At 40.9% G+C, this 21,403-nt stretch overlaps 1 pseudogene; it reads left to right on the forward strand.

Annotated features, from left to right (window-relative positions):
• Positions 1–21,403, forward strand: part of LOC128562029 (glyceraldehyde-3-phosphate dehydrogenase-like) — an 84,527-nt pseudogene that overhangs the window by 53,036 nt on the left and 10,088 nt on the right.

Below are 21,403 nucleotides of genomic sequence, written 5' to 3' on the forward strand. Positions count from 1 at the left end.
CGTGTATTACTCCTAACATCTATCTCCTTCCTCACTCCTCACTCAGGTAAGGTCTAAGAGACTGGTGGTTATTTGCATTGTCTATCCCTTGCTCCCCACACAGGATTTAACACAAAGGAGGTGCTCATTTGTGGACAGAAAGAAAAGGGAGGAGAGAATGAAAGAGAAAGGGAGGAAGAGAAGGAAAGGAAAGAGAAAGGAAGAGGAAGGGGGAGAAGAAGGCAAGGGAAGGACAGGAGAGGAGAGGAGAAACAAAACCTTGAAGTTTCTTTAGTTGTGACACATAATCCTGTAAACAGAAATTGGTCTAGAATTGAATGAAGCCACATAAATAAATTCCCACCAAGGTGGAATTGGTTGCCCTGTCTTAGTTTGCCAAAATCATGTAACTATCCTCAACCATTAAATATGTCCTAACTCCTTATACTGAGTTCCTTGTTGTTATTTGGAGTCAGGAGGATTAGGGCACATTAGCAGTAACTCGAAAGATACAGTCAACGGCACCAAATGGCCAGCTCTGTGGAAGCCAGTCCAGGAGCCAGCTGGTCCCTCAAGAGCTCTACCCTCAGGTACATCTCCATCCCACAGTTCCCACAGAGAGCCAGGAAAAGCCAGTCATTACCTGAGCACATATGCCCTAATCCCACATACAAACCTCAGCTTTGCAGACTGAGTCTCTGGTTTTGCTGGCATGCCAACGATGTATCCGTTTTCAGTTGCAGATTCACATTACCAAAGTTCTCAAGATGAATGTTGAAAACCCAAAAATTAATTGAATAGTTTTCGATGCAAAATCCTTATCACACAGATTGGATTTCTCTACCTCCATGCGATCAGCATTTTCTCTCCCTGTCAACAGGAAAGTAATTTTCAAAGGTCATCTGATGATTAGATGCTCAGAGCTTGAAGACCTAGATGAATCTAATGTTCAGCAGCATCAAGATAAGATGGGCTGACGCATCCTTCTAACAGTGACAGATGGTCTTGCCTCATATTTCTCAAACTTCAGTCACTCGGTGCTGCCTACATGACTTTTTGCTATATCCACTTGTACTATTATTTAATATCTTGCAAAGGGGCTAATAGACAATCCCTTTATGGAGAGAGGCTTAGAGCCCTCAAACAAATAGCCTCATTAGATCAAGAGGTTTTTTTTTCCTTTGTCAACACATAGTTTCTGATATAGTCAAAGCTTATGTGTCTTCCTTAAATGTAAAACTGTCTTAGCAACTTTAAAAAGCAACTCACATGGCAATTGAAAGTAGATACCAATTGTATATTGAAACATTAATATGTGTTCGCCTTTCAGAACTGTGGAATTACAAGTGTTGATGTTTTTATATGCCTGGGCAGCCCCCACTGGGGAAACCCGGGCCAACACTAACAAGTTTGGATTATGTTCAAACGGCAACCACAGAAACAATGGGGACAACCACCCAACCCATTCCACTGTTATTGCTGTGCTCAGATCCACTGATGGACATGCTAATCCTCGCCAACTAGACACACATAACACAAGTTTCCTTTGGGATTCTCAGCTTGTTGTATTAATGGTCTGTCTGAAGATTTAAAAAGTGTAGTTCTTTACCTCTCTCTTTGGCTAAGGACCCTCCTCTTTCTTCCTTACTGGGTTTAGGGAAGATGGGACATCATCCAAATTCACATCTATTTAATCTATGCCCCGCACATCTAGATTCCATGTATAAAACACCATTCACTTGATGGGAAAATAATTTGCTTCTAACTCCTGCCTGGTACTAGAATGCCATTAAACAAATAATACATTTACATAATTTTTAAAAGTGAACTCTCTTCTTTCATATGAAAGTGTGAGTGATTATAAATTGGTTTCATAGTAGTACTGAGTACATTGGATGTTTTTTTCCCATTCCTGAGATATTTACTAAGAAGAGTATTTTCCAGCTCCATCCATATAAACATAAAAGAGGTAAAGTTTCCATCTTTTTTAATGCTGCATAATATTCTATGGTATACATATACCATAATTTCTTACTCCATTCATGGGTTGATGGGCACTTGGGTTTCTTCCATGAAACTATAGCCCAGGATGAAGGAGGGAAGAGGAGGCAGATGGAAAGGGAGGAAGGAGGTTCCATAGAGGGAGGATTAATGGTGAGAACTATAGAGCATATTTCAAGGGTACAAGTCAAATCTATCAAGGATAGAACACAAATGTCTTAACACTGTGATTAAGTAAATGATGTGAAAGCTATGTTAATTAGTAGGATGTAAGCACTCCAATTTGTACGAATAATCAACACATTGACTCCCACAAAGGCATAAATATATTCATGATCTATATATATATGACTTAATAAAAATAAATAAATAAAATAAAAGTGAACTCTCTTATATATTAATTGATACACATTTTCAAATAAAACTTTATATCTTTATAATTATTTTGCAGATACAAATAAGTAGAAAATCTGTATCACTTGAAGAGACGAATAAATCAAGGCCAAATAAATGCAAATAAAATAAGATGATGCCATTAAAACATAATTTGATACCAAGGTTTGCTAAAGATACCAAAAGTGAAACATACTCTTCACTATAAATAATTTAGAGAAGTGTTAAGCGCGCAGTGGCATCAGACTTTCTCATCTGTGTAATCAGAGAGACTTGTTAAAAAAAAGAATTCTTTTTTTTTAGAGCACATCCATATTTATTTTTTATTTATTTTATTTTTTATTATTAAATCATAGCTGTGTACATTAATGCAATCATGGGGCACCAGACACTAGTTTCATAGACTGTTTGACACATTTTCATCACACTGGTTAACATAACCTTCCTGGCATTTTCTTAGTTATTATGTTAAGACATTTATATTCTACATTTACTAAGATTCACATGTACCCTTGTAAGATGCAACGCAGGTGTAATCCCACCAATCACCCTCCCTCCGTCCTTCCTCCCCCTCCCACCCCTCCCTCTTCCCCTTCCCCATATTCTTAGGTTATAACTGGGCTATAGCTTTCATGTGAAAGCCATAAATTAGGGCAGTGCCTGTGGCTCAAGGAGTAGGGCGCCGGTCCCATATACCAGAGATGGTGGGTTCAAACCCAGCCCCGGCCAAAAACCGAAAAAAAATAAAAAAAAATAATAAAAAAAGATGGCAGTAGTAAAATATTAAAAAAAAAAAAAAAGCCACAAATTAGTTTCATAGTAGGGCTGAGTACATTGGATACTTTTTCTTCCATTCTTGAGATGCTTTACTAAGAAGAATATGTTCCAGCTCCATCCATGTAAACATGAAAGAGGTAAAGTCTCCGTCTTTCTTTAAGGCTACATAATATTCCATGGTGTACATATACCACAATTTATTAATCCATTTGTAGATTGATGGGCACTTGGGCTTTTTCCATGACTTAGCAATTATGAATTGGGCTGCAATAAACATTCTGGTACAAATGTCTTTGTTATGATGTGATTTTTGGTCTTCTGGGTATACACCTAGTAGAGGAATTATAGGATTGAATGGCAGATCTATTTTTATATCTCTAAGTGTTCTCCAAGCATCTTTCCAAAAGGAATGCATTAATTTGCATTCCCACCAGCAGTGTAGAAGTGTTCCCTTTTCTCCACATCTGCGCCAACATCTCTGGTCTTGGGATTTTGTGATATGGGCTAACCTTACTGGAGTTAGATGATATCTCAAAGTAGTTTTTGATTTGCATTTCTCTGATGATTAGGGATGATGAGCATTTTTTCATATGTCTGTAGGCCGTGCACTGGTCTTCTTCAGAGAAGCTTCTCTTCAAGTCCCTTGCCCATCCTGCAATGGGATCACTTGTTCTTTTCTTGCTTACATTCAGTGGGGAAAAGATTCCCTATTTAACAAATGGTGCTGGGTGAACTGTGCCAGGTGCTGGCAACCTGTAGAAGACTGAAACTGGACCCACACCTTTCCCCATTAACTAAGATAGACTCTCACTGGATTAAAGATTTAAACTTAAGACATGAAACTATAAAAATACTAGAAGAGAGTACAGGGAAAATCCTTGAAGAAATCGGTCTGGGCGAGTATTTTATGAGGAGTTGCTTCAATTACCCCCGGGCAATTGAAGCAGCTTCAAAAATACACTACTGGGACCTGATCAAACTTAAAAGCTTCTGCACAGCCAAGAAGGCAGTAAGTAAAGCAAGAAAACAGCCCTCAGAATGGGAGAAGATATTTGCAGGTTATGTTTCTGACAAAGGTTTAATAACCAGAATCCACAGAGAACTCAAACGTATAAGCAAGAAAAGAACAAGTGATCCCATCGCAGGCTGGGCAAGGGACTTGAACAGAAACTTCTCTGAAGAAGACAGGTGCACAGCCTACAGACATATGAAAAAATGCTCATCATCTTTAATCATCAGAGAAATGCAAATCAAAAACAACTTTGAGATATCATCTAACTCCAGTAAGATTAGCCCATATCACAAAATCCCAAGACCAGAGATGTTGGCGTGGATGTGGAGAAAAGGGAACACTTCTACACTGCTGATGGGAATGCAAATTAATACATTCCTTTTGGAAAGATGTATGGAGAACACTTAGAGATCTAAAAATAGATCTGCCATTCAATCCTATAATTCCTCTACTAGGTGTATAACCAAAAGACCAAAAAGCACATCATAACAAAGATATTTGTACCAGAATGTTTATTGCAGCCCAATTCATAATTGCTAAGTCATGGAAAAAGCCCAAGTGCCCATTGATCCACAAATGGATTCATATATTGTGGTATATGTACACCATGGAATATTACGCAGCTTTAAAGAAAGATGGAGACTTTACCTCTTTCATGTTTACATGGATGGAGCTGGAACATATTCTTCTTAGTAAAGCATCTCAAGAATGGAAGAAAAAGTATCCAATGTACTCAGCCCTACTATGAAACTAATTTATAGCTTTCACATGAAAGCTATAGCCCAGTTATAACCTAAGAATAGGGGGAAGGGGGAAAGGGAGGGGAGGGAGGCGGGAGGTGGGCAAAGTGAGGGTGATTGGTGGGATTACACCTGCGGTGCATCTTATAAGGGTACATGTGAAACTTAGTAAATGTAGAATGCAAATGTCTTAACACAATAACTAAGAAAAATGTGTCAAATCGTCTATAAAACCAGTGTCTGGTGCCCCATGATTGCATTAATGTACACAGCTATGATTTAATAAAAAAATAAATAAAGAAAAGAAAAGAAAAAATAAATAAAGATAAACTACAAAGTTTGGAGGATTCACACTTCCTGATTTCAAAACTTACTACAAATCTATAGTAATCAACACAGTTTGATACTGACATATAGACCAACAGATGTAATAGAGACCAGAAATAAATTCTCATACATATAGTCAATTGATTTTCAAAAAAAGAATCAAGATCACTCAAGGAGAAAGGACTGTCTTTTCAACAAATGATGCTGGTAAAACCGGATCACTGCATGCAAAAAAATGAAGTTGGACTCTTGAGTTATATCATATATCCTGAAAAAAACTTCAAAATGATTTATAACTATAAAACTCTTAGGAGAAAATACAGGGGAAAATCTTCATGACCTTGGATTTGGGTTTCTTAAATATGACACCAACAGCACAGGCAAAAAAAGAAAAACATAAATACATTGGATTTCATTAAAATCAAATTTCAAGAGAATGAAAAAAAGACCCCAGGAGTGGAAGACAATATTAGTAAAACATATATTGGATAAGAGATTAATAGCCATAAGATACAAAGATCTCCTACGACTCAACAAGAACAAAAGCAAACCAATTCAAAACAAGGCAAAAGACTTGAGTAGGCATTTTTGCAAAGATATAGAAATGCCAAGTAAGCACACAAAAAAATGCTCCACAGCATTAGCAATTAGAGAAAATGTGAATCAAACTACACCAAGATACCACTTCACATCCATTAGGATGGCTCTTAGTTAAGAAAAGAAACTGCAAATAACAAGTATTGTCAAAGATAAAGAGAACTGTGCATTGCTAGTGGGTCTGGAAAATGGTGCAGCCACTATGGAAAAGAGTATGACAATTCCTCAAAAAATTAAACAGAATTATCACATGATTCAGCAATTCCATTTCTGGGTATAAGCCCGAAAGAATTGAAAGCAAACTTTTGAAATTGAAATACAAACTTTTATTTGCATACCAATGTTCATAGCAGCAGTATTCACAATAGCTAAAAGGTGTAAACAGCCCACGTGTTTATCATTGGATGAATGGCTAAGAAAAAGTGATGTATATATACAATAGACTATTATTCAGCCCTAAAAACAAATGGAATTCTGACACATGCCACAACATGAATGAGCTTTGAAAACAGTGTAGTAAGTGAAGTAAACCAGTCACCAAAAGACCACAAATATAAAACAATGTTATTTATATGAGGTACCTAGGGCAGTCAAATTCATACAGACAGAAAGTGAAATAGAGGTGACCAGGAGTTGAGTGGAGGTAACAATGAAGAGTTATTGTTTAATAGGTACAGAGTTTGGAATGATGAAAATTTCTGGAAATGGATAGTGGTGATGGCTGTACAAATTGTGAATTAATGCCACTGAATTGTACACACTTAAAAATGGTTAAAATGGTAAATTGTGTGTGTGTGTGCGTATTTACCACAGTAAAAGAAATTCATTCATCAGTCATAAACAAGAGAACAGATACACAAATTATAGTGTACTCATATGACAGAATACTACTCAGCAATATAAAAAAATTGATACACCCAACAACGAGAATAAATCTCTCAAGCATGTTTAGTGAGAGAAGCCTTACACACAAAAACATATATACTAGATGACCCTATTCACTACATAAATGAAGTTTTGAACAGGCTAAATTATTCCAAAGTGAAAAATATTCCCTGTGAAAAATTAAAAGGGGGAGGGGAAGGTGGACATTGATTGGAAAGAGGCTTGAGGGAATTTTCTGGAGTGAATAAAATGTACTATGTTTTGGTTTTGGAGGTTGTAGACAATAGTCAAAATTTATTTAATTGAACACTGAAGATTTTATCATATGTAAATTAGACTTCAAATATAAAAAAATAGTCTGTTGATCAAAATGCCTTTCTGGATAGACAGTGCTGAGCTGAATATCCCAATAACTCTCTCTCTTCTCTCATCTCGCACAATATCCTGCTCATCTTTTTTTTGATTGACATTTTTTTTTATTTGACTCTGTTAATACTTTCAATCAGGTTATGTTAACATTTTACAAGTCTGATAACTAGTCAGTCTTCCTAAGGTGATTTTATTTTTTCATCACCTTTCTAACTCCTTACGAGGCTATGTGACTTCTCCACCTAGCCTCCTAAAGACACATAACCTACTGCAATGACCAAGTTTTAAGAATATACTTCACTATAGCCCCAACACTGGAATTATTTTGTTATTTCCAGTAGATGAGCCCCAGGATTAGACAAGATGACCCAATATTTTCACTTAGAATCAGACAAGAAAATTGAACCACAGGAAATTGTCAACATTTCACTTTATTTTTACCAAGAAAATGACAATTACATATGACCCAAACAGTAAAATTTTAAAATCAGATAATTTCACATTTTACTCTACATTCTGAACAGTTAATTAAATAGTGGTTTTTAACCTGTGTGCCATTAGGGGGTCTTAAGTGTGCCACAAAAAAAAAAAATCATCTTTAAAGATCATTAATTAAATTATTTTTGAAAGAATTCAAAGCACAATAAGTATATTCTTTTTATTACTTCTTTTCTAATCAGCATAATTTAAGTGTGCTGCAAAAGTTTAACTGTAGATTCAAGTGTGCTGTGAGACAAAAAAGATTGAAAAACACTGCTCTAAAGTAAGATGGCTATTTTTTGAAAAATTAGAAAATTTTAATATACAAGCACAAATGATTAAACAATATCATACATGATTAAACAATTAAATGGATCAAATGTAATTAAATAATAATAATTAGCCAAACAATTAGCTAAAATGAATAGTTAAGTATGCAAAAGATTAAAGCTAAACATGGTTCATACACATGTTTATATTCGCCCCATGTTTTGCTGAAGGTCATCTTGCAGCCACAGGGAGTAGTTTCTGTGCCTTGTTTCATGATTATGTTTCCAGTACCCTAGGAAGCCTAAAATATAGTAAGTGCTCGAGAAATATTTGCTAAATTGGCTGAGCCCAGGGGTGGCTTACGGCTATAATGCAAACACTCTAGGAGGCTGAGGTGGGTGGATTGCCTGAGCTCAAGAGTTTGAGACCATCCTGAGCAAGAGCAAGACCCGGTTTCTACTAAAAAAAATTTTTTTAACTATCTGGGATTGTGGCAGTCACCTGCCAGTCCCAGCTACTCAGGAGGCTAAGACAAGAGGATCTCCTGAGCCCAAGAGTTTGAGGTTGCTGTGAGCTATGATGACGCCATGGTACCCAGGGCAACAGTGAGACTCTGTCTAAAAGAGAGAGAGAGAGGAAAGAAATATTTGGTGAAGTAAACACATGAGAATGACTTTTTGGCAAAGGGTCATCACATCCCCAAACATATCCCCAACATCTTTTGCCATAAAAGAAGGCTCTAGATTATTTTTGTTACATTTTTTTCATGTTTCCATTACACCCAAATCAACTTTCTTGCTTGTGACTAAGAAACACAAGTGCCCAAATCAAAGGAGAAAAGGTGGGGAGATAACAGAAAACCAAATTTTTCCAAATCATGACTTCTATTTTAGGCTTGACAATAATGAGAACGTCCTAAAGAGATAGTAGGACGCAGCGGCCAGAGTATAACTTTTCCCGTGGAGTATCTAATTTACTGGAGGCAATAGAGCACTCTGTTAGGGGCATGAGGCAATATGACACTCTATGAGGGACATAATATAAACTGGAGAGACTGTGTTCAAAGCTCAGCTTTTCTGTTATCTAGACATGACCTTGGACAGGACTATTAACCTCCCTGAGCTTCAGTTGCTCATCTGTAAATGGGGATGATAATGAGTATTTATTCATTTACGTATCAAATATGTATTGTACACCTGTCATATGCCAAGACTTGAACTTGGCTCTAGGGATACAATAGTGAATGAAAAACAAAATGCCTGCCTTTGTGCAGCTCACAATCCAGTAAATCAAGTAAGTAAACTGTAGAGTATGTTTAAAGATGAGATGAATTCTTGGGAGACTAAGATTCTTCATGAGTTGGTAGGACAAAAATTCAATGGGCTTTAAGTAATTATCAGTAATGGGATAAATTACAAGTGCTAGTGGGCAGCTTAGGGCAATCATTTCGATCAGTGGTTCTCAACCTTCCTCATGCCATGACCCTTTGATACAGTTCCTCATGTTGCTACTAGCAACGAAAATAATTTTATGGTTCGGGGTCACCACAACATGAGGAACTGTATTAAAGGGTCACAGTATTAGGAAGGTTGAGAACCACTGCTTTAGATAGATTTAAAAGCATGATTATGACTAGCTTGATGAATGGATGCTTGGGTGGGTGAGTCTGATGGATAGACAGAGTAAGGCAGACAGACAAATCTAAACAGATTGACACAAATGGTATCTTGAAGTACCACGGCAACAGCATCTGCTGCTGAAATGATGGACTGTTGGCCTTGCACTTCTGGCTTAGTGAGGCAAGCATTTGCATCACCCTCCCTCACTGGGTGACAGGCATCTTACAATATCTTCTCCATCCTTAAGGACAAGTGGGGAAAGCTGGTCCCTCAGGAGAGGACCTACCTATAGAAACCCCTGCCAAGTCCCTTCTCCAAACCCTCCAAAGAAAATTGGCTTTTATGCAGAGGAAAGAGGTGCCGGGGGGAAGTCTTTGCAATGGGAGAAATGAATAGCCTCAACAGAGCTGGAAAGAGGATATGCTCAATAGTAGAAGGATGTTGGAGGGTGTCAGATGGCATTTCAGCAGGTCCAGTAGCCCATCCTTCCTAACTTCCCATTTCAGAGCAATGAGTGCAGACTGAGTCTTGAAAACTATGGGAGAATTATTATTGGTCTTTGGAGTGTGACAATGGCCACATAGTACTGTAAAGAAAGGTCTTTTTCCTTTATGTTTACAGTAGAATAGTATGATATCTAGGATTTACTCTGGCCAACTCCAGGCAGGAAAAAAAAAAAAAAGAGGAATTTGGGAGCTGTAGCTGAGCATTGGGTGCATGGGAATTCATTAGATGCTTCTCTCTACTCCTGAGTGTGCTGGAAAGTTTTCATAGTAAAAAGTTAAAATAAAATCTTTCCATTTATTTTCAGAAGTGAAAAAAATACACATAAGCACACATATATGCATTTGGAGCATTTTTCTCGTGTTGGGGATTAATTCTGTTTGGCAGACCAAAGCTATTCCATTAAATGGTCTATGGTATTTAAAGAGCAATTTGGCTCCATTTAATTGCTACCTTAAATTAACTGCTGCCTGAGTCTAGAGAAATGAGTGTTAAGGCTAGAGTGGAAGAACAGGTGACAGTGAGCGTCAAGGGCTATTGAGTGGTTTCAAGTGTGACTAGCAACTTAGGGGAGAATCACCCACCCCCCAGGAAGGATGCAGAATTCCCAGGTGGAGGGCTACGCTCTCTAAAAGCCACTTCTCGTAACAATCCGTCACCATCTAATGGAGAAGGTTATTTGAATTCCTTCCCAACTATTCCCAAATGGAGCATCTTGCAATGCAGAGGAGTTTTTAAATAATCGAGCCCAGCCTGACATCCCTTCAGCCCTCACTCACTCCATATTTACTCAGTGTCTACTGTACAGCAGACATAAGGGATATACAAGGGTTGAAACACCTTCCTCACAAGACTTAGGCTCTAGCTGGGAGAAGAGACTTCCTCAACATCTAAGCACATAATAAAGTAATTGGTTACCATGTGATAAGCGTGAACATTTATAGAGCACAGGAAGGATGTGCTGGACACTGGTTGTGATATTATGAGTTTTTATATTTTTAATTTCTATACTTATTCATCCATAGTTCCTGGCTCATAACTCCCATATCATTCATCACAGTCTTTTGTTATGACATTTGGGTGCCTTATAAGCTGGCCTCAGGAAATAGAATCTCAGTAAACTAACCTGATTGTAGATCATAAGACCCTCATTCCAGAGAGAGTCCTGCCCCATACCTTGGAGCCTTGCTTCCCAACCTTTTTGTCACCAGGGATCAGTTTCATGGATGACAGTTTTTCCACTGATCAGGGGCTGGGAGAATTGTTTGGGGTGATTCAAGCACATTAAATTTACTGTGTGCTTCTATTATTATTACAATGTAATATATAATGAACTAATCATACAACTCACCTAATCCAGAATCCCTGGGAGCCCTGAGTTTGTTTTCCCACAATTCCACAGTCCCAGCACTAACATCACGGCCTCATCTGTACCTCAGATCATCAGGCATTAGATTCTCATAAGAAGCACATGCCCAGCAAACAGCCCTCAGAATGGGAGAAGATATTTGCAGGTTATGTCTCTGACAAAGGTTTAATAACCAGAATCCACAGAGAACTCAAACGTATAAGCAAGAAAAGAACAAATGATCCCATCACAGGCTGGGCAAGGGATTTGAAGAGAAACTTCTCTGAAGACAGGCATGCGGCCTACAGACATATGAAAAAATGCTCATCATCTTTAATCATCAGAGAAATGCAAATCAAAACTACTTTGAGATATCATCTAACTCCAGTGAGACTAGCCTATATCACAAAATCCCAAGACCAGAGATGTTGGCGTGGATGTGGAGAAAAGGGAATACTTCTACACTGCTGGTGGGAGTGCAAATTAATACATTCCTTTTGGAAAGATGTATGGAGAACACTTAGAGATCTAAAAATAGATCTGCCATTCAATCCTATAATTCCTCTATTAGGCATATACCCAGAAGACCAAAAATCACATCACAACAAAGATATTTGTACCAGAATGTTTATTGCAGCCCTATTCATAATTGCTAAATCATGGAAAAAGCCCAAGTGCCCATCAATCCACGAATGGATTAATAAATTGTGGTATATGTACACCATGGAATATTATGAAGCCTTAAAGAAAGATGGAGACTTTACCTCTTTCATGTTTGCATGGATGGAGCTGGAACATATTCTTCTTAGTAAAGTATCCCAAGAATGGAAGAAAAAGTATCCAATGTACTCAGCCCTATTATGAAACTAATTTATGGCTTTCACATGAAAGCTATAACCCAGTTACAACCTAAGACTAGGGGGAAGGGGAAATGGGAGGTGAGGGAGGGGGGAGGATGGCAGAGGGAGGGTGATTGGTGGGATTACACTTGCGGTGCATCTTACAAGGGTACATGTGAAACTTAGTAAATGTGGAATGTAAATGTATTAGCATAATAACTAAGAAAATGCCAGGAAGGCTATGTTAACCAGTGTGATGAAAATGTGTCAAACGGTCTATGAAACTAGTGTCTGGTGCCCCATGATCACGTTAATGTACACAGCTATGATTTAATAATAAAAAAAAAAAAGAAGCAGCAGCACATGCCCTAGATCCCTCACACACACAGTTCACAGTAGCGTTCAAGCTGCTGAGACTCTAATGATGCCCCTGAACTGACAGAAGGTGTAGCTCAGGTGTGACGTCAGCGATGGGGAGTAGCTGTAAATGAAGATGAAGTTTTACTCGCTCACACACCACACGTCTCCTGCTGGGCAGTCTAGCTCCTGACTGGCCGTGGACCAGTACCAGTCTGTGGCCCAAGAGGTGGGGAATGCAGCCCTGGAGGAAGGAATGCTGCACACATAAGACAAGAAGAGTCTGAACAGACAGACCTTGGTGGGTTTAGATCATACCCTTTTTGTCCAATCATGTTTCCACATGGGTTATCAATCATGCCTATACAATGAAGTCTCCTTAAAAGGCCAATAGAAGAGGGTTCAGGGAGCTTTGGGAGAGGGGAATACAGGAGGGTTGATTCCTGGAGGAACCAGGGAGGATGTGGAAGCCCTGCACACTTTCCCCACACCTCACCCTGCAGACCTCTTCATCTGTATGCTTTGTAACACTCTTTATAATAAAACTGCAAACATGCCCACCAACCCAGGGATGGGTTAACAAGCTGTGGTACATGTACACCATGGAACGCTATTCAGCCACTAAAAAAGATGGAGACTTTACATCTTTAGTATTAACCTGGATGAAAGTAGAACACATTCTTCTCAGTAAAGCATCACAAGAATGGAGAAGCGAGAATCCAGTGTACTCAATTCTAATATGAAGGCAGCAGATGAGCTAATACAAGGGGGAAGTAGAGGAATTAGCAAGTGGGGACAGGGGCAGGGGCCTGGGGGGTTACTGTGCATGGCACACCTCTTGGGGGTGGGACACAATTATAAGAGGGACTTTATCTAACAAATGCATCAATGTAACCTAATTCTTTGTACCCTCAATGAATCCCAAACAATAAAAAAAAAAAATCATAAATAGCTCTGTGAGCCACTTCAGCAAATTAATCAAATGCAAAGAAGCCACTTCAGCAAATTAATCAAATGCAAAGAAGAGGTTGTAGGAACCCCAACTTGAAGCCCATTGGTCAGAAGTCCTGGAGGCCTGGACTCGTAATAGGTATCTAAGTGGTGGAGGACAGTCTTGGAAACTAAGCCCTCAATCTGCGGGATCTGACACTATTTCCAGGTAGATTTTGTCAGAATTGAACTGAATTGAATTGCTGTCTGCCGCTCGTGGATAGGGAACCCACGCACACATTGATCACAGAAGAATTCCATGTTGAATGTTGTGTTGGATGAGAACAAGGAACAAAAATGGTTTGAGATGTTTTGTGTTTTCTTTTCTTAAACACTGGTCTGAATGTTTCACAAGTAGTCACTCATTTAATCATATCAACAATGCATATTCCTTCTACAGATGAAGAAACCAATGCACAGAGAAGTTAGATAGCTTGTCCTAGAGAACCAGATACTAACTAACAAGTGGAGCAGGGACTAGAACCCAGAAGATCTGCCACACAGCCTCAGTTCCCACCTCTCAGACCAAGGCACTTACTGCATCTTTACCGAGAATGCACCACGTGCCAAGCTCTGTTCTTGGCCCTGAGATAGAGCAGAGAATGAAACAAAGTCCCTACTTTCATGGAGCTTTGAGGGGAGAGAGAAAGAAAATGAAAAACACCTAAATATACAATATGCTGAAGGTTAGAAGTATTATGTAGGGCAATAAACAATGAAGGGTATAGAAATGACAGCAGACTCTCAGAGAAGGTGACATTTGATCAGAGACCTACAGGAACCCTTGAGGGGATGTGAGAGAAGAATATCCCTCAAGGAGGCAACAGCATAGAGGCCTTGATGTAAGAACATTCTTGTCAGTCCAGGGACCCTCCAGGAAGGCCCTGAGACAGGAAGAGTGAGGATTTGTGTTGGAAGCTGCGGCCCAAAGTAGCAGGAGTCTGATGTGTAAAGCCTTGCACCACCCTGGACTCTACTTTGAATAGATGTGAGTAGAGGAGAAATAAGATACACTATCTTTTTAAAGACTCATTCTGCCTTTATGGAGTGAGGGTGGATACAGGGAGACCATTTAGAATGCTGTCATAACAACCAGGGATTCACACTGGTGGCTCGGGCCAGGAGATAATCATGAGGTTGGGGGGGGGGGCGATGAGAAGTGGTCAGATTGTGGCTGTATGGAGGTGAAGCCAACAGGATTTGCTGGCAGATCAGACGCAGGTGTGAGAGAAAGCGAGGCCTGAGGTGTTTAGCCTGACACACAGAGAAGGCAGCAGGGGAGTAGAGTCGCCCCTGCTGACACCTGGGGACAGGGCTGGCAGGGTAGAGGAAGGAGAGAACTGGTCTCCTCACTCATTGGAGGCACATAAACTGAGTCCTAAGTCAAGGCTGGCAAAGAGGCTAGATGAAGAAAAGGAGATTAGGATTTTTTTTTTTTTTTGAAGTTTTTGGCTAGGGCTGGGTTTGAACCTGCCACCTCTGGAATATGGGGCTGGTGCCCTACTCCTTTGAGCCACAGGCACCTCCCAGGAGATTAGGATTGATCAGAGAGGGTGTGCAGGGGTGCTGTGTAGGAATCTTAGACTCAAAATGCCCATGCCTGAGGGGGACTTCACAGGGGGTCATCTAAACAGTTGGGAGTACCAGTGAGCTCCGAACTCAGCACAGAGGGCAAGGAAGGCGTGAATATGCAGCAGAGAGAATGTTCCACAAACATGCAGGCAAAAGTGTGGAGGGAAGCATGACCTTGACACGTGGCTGGGACTGCCAAGGTCCTACACGCCCACTGGAGGAGGGTTCCAGAGCTCTGTTGTCGGCGCTGCCTAGACAGCGGGTGCGGGGATGGGCGGAGTGGAGTGCTCCTGTGTGTTCCCCAGGAAGACACATTAAGCAGAAAAACAGATGGTGCAGCAACAACAAGAAGCCGCCTCCTTCGTGGTTCGGCTGTTTGGGTTATGAAATTATGGATGGAGGCTGAGCAAGTGGAGTCTGTGGAGGAGCAATTCAGTTTAGTGACATCTCAAGAACTTGTCTGCACATGGTGATTCTGAGAAGAGGATTTAGGCGGTCCCCTTCCCCAGGGCCTCCTACATCCCTCACTACTCAGCCCTGACACCCAAACTTCTGGCCCAGCCTGGACCGCAGGCTCTGGAGGGGCTGGGAAGGGTAGTGGAGACCAGTGGTTCAGCAAACCATTCTGGAGGCTTACTCCAGAGCTCCTAATGGGGTGATTGTGGAATCAAGAGAGTTAATCCACATAAGGCATGGAGGAAAGTGCTTGGTATGCACTGAGTACTCAATAAAAATTAACTTTAATTATTATTGTTCAACTCTGCATCTACAGAGCTTAGTATACAGCTCAGCATGTACTGGGAGTTCAATAAATAGTTGCCTGAAATAATTGGATGTCATGCCGATCATCATAGCTATTAAGCCCTTACAGTGTCCAGTCCTTTGCAGAGCAGTTTACAGAGGCTTGAGTTTATTGGATTGTGGTGTAGGAAAAACCCAAAACTCTAAGGACACATGGCAGACACTAACTTTGTGCAAAAACTCAGGGGTCACCTTTAGAAGCAGATTTTGGTCTTGTCATATGTGGATAATGGCAAAGCTAAGGAGAAAAAAATGAACTAGGAGAAAGACTTTCCTGGGGACAAGAGCTAAAATTTTAGCAGTTTCAGGGAATTAGATGTATCCATAAGAAGTCCTTTTCTTTTAAAATTGGAGCTAGGCGTTGTCAGTTTTTCAGTCAATGAGTTTGTTACCTGTACTTCAGGACTGATGGTCCTTTCCCCCTCTCTCCTTCTCTTCTTTCTTTCCTCCCTTATTTCCCTTCCCTTCCCTCCTTCCTTCCCTCCATACTTCCTTCCTTCTTTTCTCTCTTCCTTCTATGGAGAAAAAAACTACGAGTTATGAGTTATGAGATGTGGAATCAAGCAAACCAGTACAATAAAAACCAATTCCCTAAAAGCCAGTTTGCTAAAAATTGCTATTCAGCAATTGACTTTCCTTGAATTGATGTAAATCTCTTAGTTATAGCTGAAGAAGGAAAAATAGAGACAAGAGCAGGAAATGGAACCCTGGAACAGCACAAGACACTTGTCATAAGCATCGCTTAGAGAGTTGTCCATTATGAGGTACCTGTGGCAAGATCTGTCCTCAGTAAAATCCACACTCAATTCAGCTCCAATGGACCAGAAACCCTTGTTGCAAAGGGGAAATGGAGACTGAGGCTTTAAATATGTGGGCAGGACTCTCAAGAAAAGAAGTCTTCAAGGAAGACTTGGGACTTCCACCTCTGAAATCATCCAAATGCAGCAGGAAGACCAGTGCAAATAAAATAGAACAGAACCACTTTGTGAGAAGGGAGGCAACTGGCTACATGGGGGAAGGTTCCTCTCCAGGGTGGGGAAAACAGGAACATCCTCTACACAGCAGATTCTTCCCAGCTGAGTTTAAGTTCACGGCTCTTAAATTCCACACAACTGGAATAAAGTGACCAGCATCCTGGTGAGGGATAGACTATGGAGTTTGTTTTCTTTTTCTCTCCTGTTTTCTGTGTTTCCGCCTCCCCAGATAACACCAATACAGGCACATGTAGCCTAGTGGTTAATGGTGTGGACTCAGGGGACAGCCCGCCACGCAACCTCAGGCAAATCACTTCTGCTCCTCGGTGCCTCAATTTCCTCATCTAGAAAACAGAGATGAAGATAATACATTGAGCACTGATCTCATAAGAAGATTGTGAGGATTGAATAAATTAATACTGTGACATTCTTAGAATAGTCTTTGGCTTGTAGTCCTAGTAAGTGATCAAATAGAACAGCTATTATTACTACTAATCCTGTTGTTATTATTATTATTATTCATGCAGTTGAATGAATAGGAACTACTCAGGCTAGGACAAAACAGAGTACAAAACTGGGAAGAGGAGAATTTCAGACTTTGTCTTCTTTGAACTCTAATTTATTAGAAGGGGAGTCAACTGGAGAAGGGTTATATGGTCTCCCTTCAGGACAGGATATGACAACTGGGAAGTCACATCACACAACATCACAGGTATTATGTGAGGTGGGGATGGAAACAGAGACGAATTTTCAGCCCATGTAGTGCAGAGAGCCTCCATGTAATCAATGAGTTATCATAATTCTATTTCAGAGAATTCTGGTGGGCAAGAGCTGAGCCATCCATCTTGCTGGTTCCAGGAAAACACCCAACGATGTATTAAGAGGAAATTCTCCTGAAAACAGAAGTAGAATTGCCTCGCTGGGCTGCTTCTCCTTTCCCCCAGGAGGAAAGTCACACTCAGCTGACCTGCAGCTTAGACAGTTAACACAATGACAGAAGGACCACACCTAGAGGATGTTTTGAAGGCAGATGTGTTTCTTCCTCACTGCACACATTTCTAGCCTCTTCCTCAGAGAAGGAGAGAATTTCCACCCCTCTGTATCCTCATCATCCCTGTCTCACCTAAACCCAGAGGCAGAGAAATTGTTCATCTAACAGTCATGAACAGAAATTCTTCATCCAACAGTCATCTAACAGGTCACTACATCGAAAGACAAACTTGCTTTCTTCTGCTTTAGGTGGTTGACCCAGCAAGATGGGCCCCAGAAGTGCCTTCTTTCTGCATTCTCCAGCCCCCATCTGGAAGATGAGGAAAGGGTCTTCATTCTCAGCATAGGCTGGGTTATCCTCTTACCTCATGGAGTGAAGCGCAGAAATCTTTTTCATTTACTTTTGTCCCTGTGCCTCCATGTGGCCAGCCACTGGGCAAAAGTCAAAGCCAGTCTCCATCCCTGTTTCAGCTCTGCCTGCACCCCAGGCCAGCCCACCATCCCCACCAAGGCAGGACCCTGTGACCCGTTCCCCTTCGCCTTCCTCCCTCACCGCTATCCTTGAGCTCTTGGTCATTGTGTGTGTCAATCCTTTGTGAAGAACCATATAGAAAAGTAGAAGTTGGAATGCAGAGTCTCACAGCCCTTTGAATCTAATTACACATACTCACCCGAACAGCAGCAGGTTATGATTCCCACTTCACAAATGGGAAAACAGAGGCCCAAGGCCAGAGGACTTAAAGGGCTATACTATAGAGCTGCAGTCCCCAACTCTTAGGCCACTGACTGGTATTAGTCCAGTCTGGTCCACAGCCTGTTAGGAACCAGACTGCACAGCCAGAGGTGAGCAGTGGGTGAGTGAGCTGAAGATTCATATGTATTTATAGCCACTCTCCATCACTCACAGCTCACATCACCGCCTGAACTCCGCTTCCTATCGGATCGCACCCTTGGCCCTCCTCCTGGTCTCTGGAAAAATTGTCTTCCATGAAACCAGTCACTGGTGCCAAAAAGGTTGGGGACCACTGCCACAGAGAGTAGGTGGCAGAGCCAGGATTCTGTGACTAATCTTCACATTCTAAACCCTCTTCCCAATTCACCTGCTCCCTCCTAGCCATGGTCATTACTCCTTATTTTAGTAACTTTATTATCCCAGGAAAAAAATGTATATGTATGTATATGTGTGAGTAACAAAATAAGTTACATAAGAAAATATAACACGTATGCACTATAATATAAAAATCATAAAATTTCCTATCCAATGTCTAGGTGCTTAGAGGAATATGTAAAAATCAAACCCTGTTATCTAACACTAAGACTTACTGGGCTTCTCTCTTCCTAATTCATGGGAGACTCTCAAGACACCAGCTCCATTTCTTCTCTCACTGCTCAGTCTGGCAGTCAGGTCCTGATCTTTGTTCTCATTAGAGCAGAATTTCCCCCTCCATACAACACAGCCTCTGGACAGAGACTCCGTGGAGTTGAGGATAATAGACTTTGCTGGCAGTTCCAATCAGGTAGGTGTGACAAAGATGCCCAGAGTGTAGCCAGAAGACAATAGAACATTGAACATGGGCCTGATTGACACAGATCACAGCACAGGCCTGGCAACGGGAGCTGGCTCCTCCAGCCTCGCTCCCAGGCAGGGGTCTTGGAGGAAGCAGGCACTGAATGGGGTATTGAATTATGGGTGCGATAATACCAACTGGACGGCTGGGTGCTGTGGGCTCAGAGTTTTCTCAATTAATAAATTAATGCTTGTAACCCAGGGACAGCATGTACACTGAGGTGCCTGACAAGAAGGCAGGGCGCCACCCTTTTCCCATTAATCCTGGAAAGGATTTTCTAATCTTCTTGACAGGGTGGCAAGAGCTTGGGGTAGAGATGGGGGTACAGATCTGGAGGCAGCTCCAACCAGAGGAAAAGGAACTCCATCTGTAGACTTAGAAGCATGGACTCTGATCCCAACTTCATTTATGGTCCAATCACCCTCATTTGACCAATGAGATTTCTCCAAGGTCACATGGTCAGAAACCGGACAGAATCGGGGTGTGGACTTCCTTCCCAGGTCAAGGCCCATCCACCACCCACCAAGGGGCTCCTCCGTGGCCATTGTTACTGTCACTTCTGTCTCTATGGCTTTGGAGAAACAGATGCACAAAGAGTTGCTGCACTTTAGAGGTTGAGGGTAAAATTAAGAACAACTTGCTTTTCATTTATAATTTATGCATTGTACACCACCTACTTCCCAAAAGGATTTGAGACAGCTTACAATAACAATCATCTTTAAACCATCTGCACAGCCGCTAAAAAAACATGTTTTCAGAGAATCCTTAATGGCACAAGGAAATGCTCAAAACGTAGCTTAAAATGAAAAAGACGGGCTACAACACTTTATTTACTATAATGTGGTTACGTAATATAGAGATGGGTAGGGAGATTGAAGAAGGTGGAGAGAGGGGAAGGGTGAAGGGGTGAAGAGAGAGAAAAGGGGGAAAGGGAAGGAAAAGGAGGGAGAGAGAAGAGCGGAGGGGAAAATAAACAGGAAGGAAATGTCAACAGTGATTATTTTCTTTCTTAAAATTGTATGATGACACAGCATTCCCAGAGCACAGATCCCCAACACATTGTAAATAAGGTGGTTTTCACTTGTACTTTAACATCTTTTTAATGTTAATATTTATACATCTATGTAGCAAATATGTTTTTTTAAGAACATAGCTAAGGCATCAAAATCACATGTGCTGGTTAGATTTCACTTGTTCTTCCAGGAACATCCTCCATGCTCTTCTTGCCTCCCATGTACAGAGGAGACTTCCCGGTCCTCTGGCTTTTGATTAGTCTGGACCCAGAGGGACTCCAGTTTTTAAAAAAATTAGAGGACAGAGGAAGGAGGGGGAGAGGGGATTGGTTACCCTTCCTGCCAACCCTTCCTTCTTTGCCCTGGGTCTGGAATGAGTATGTGTCTTGGCCACCTGATAGCCACTGTTCCAGGGCTCCAGTTTTCTTTGGGGCTCAGTGATGGCTCTTCTATTTCCCCTCTGCTGGTGGCTGTTTCCCTTAACCTTTCCCTCAACTATAAAACAGTCATTTTCCTTAACTCTTTTTAGTTGAGTGCTTATTTCTTGAAATTTATGGGCATAAGAATGACCTGGAAGGGAGGGCATGGTGAGAACGTAGATTCCTATCCCCACCCCCAGAGGTTTTGCTTTAGTGGGTCTGGACAGGGCCGGAGAAGTGTCATTCCTACGGAGCTCTCGGGTGATGTTTCTGTTGCTGGGCCCAAGACCTCACTTTGAGTACCAGTGCTTTAGCGTAATCCTTCCCCAAACTTTCCTGACTAATCCTGGATGGGAGTAATTTTTGCGATGGTGATGACGCTTTATAAAATTCTATACTCTTCAATAGAAAAGCCATGGGTGTCTTGTGAGCACTTGAAATCAGGCTAGTGCAATTAAGGAACTGAATTGTTAACTTCATTGAATTTTAATTAATAAAAATATTACCTCTGAGCCAATAAAAGTCAGCTGGCACTTTCAGTAGTCTATTTGGAAATCTCCCTAACCAATTGAGAGGTTC

This window comes from Nycticebus coucang, chromosome 12 (assembly GCF_027406575.1).
Source record: "Nycticebus coucang isolate mNycCou1 chromosome 12, mNycCou1.pri, whole genome shotgun sequence".
NCBI classification, from domain to species: Eukaryota; Metazoa; Chordata; class Mammalia; order Primates; family Lorisidae; genus Nycticebus; species Nycticebus coucang.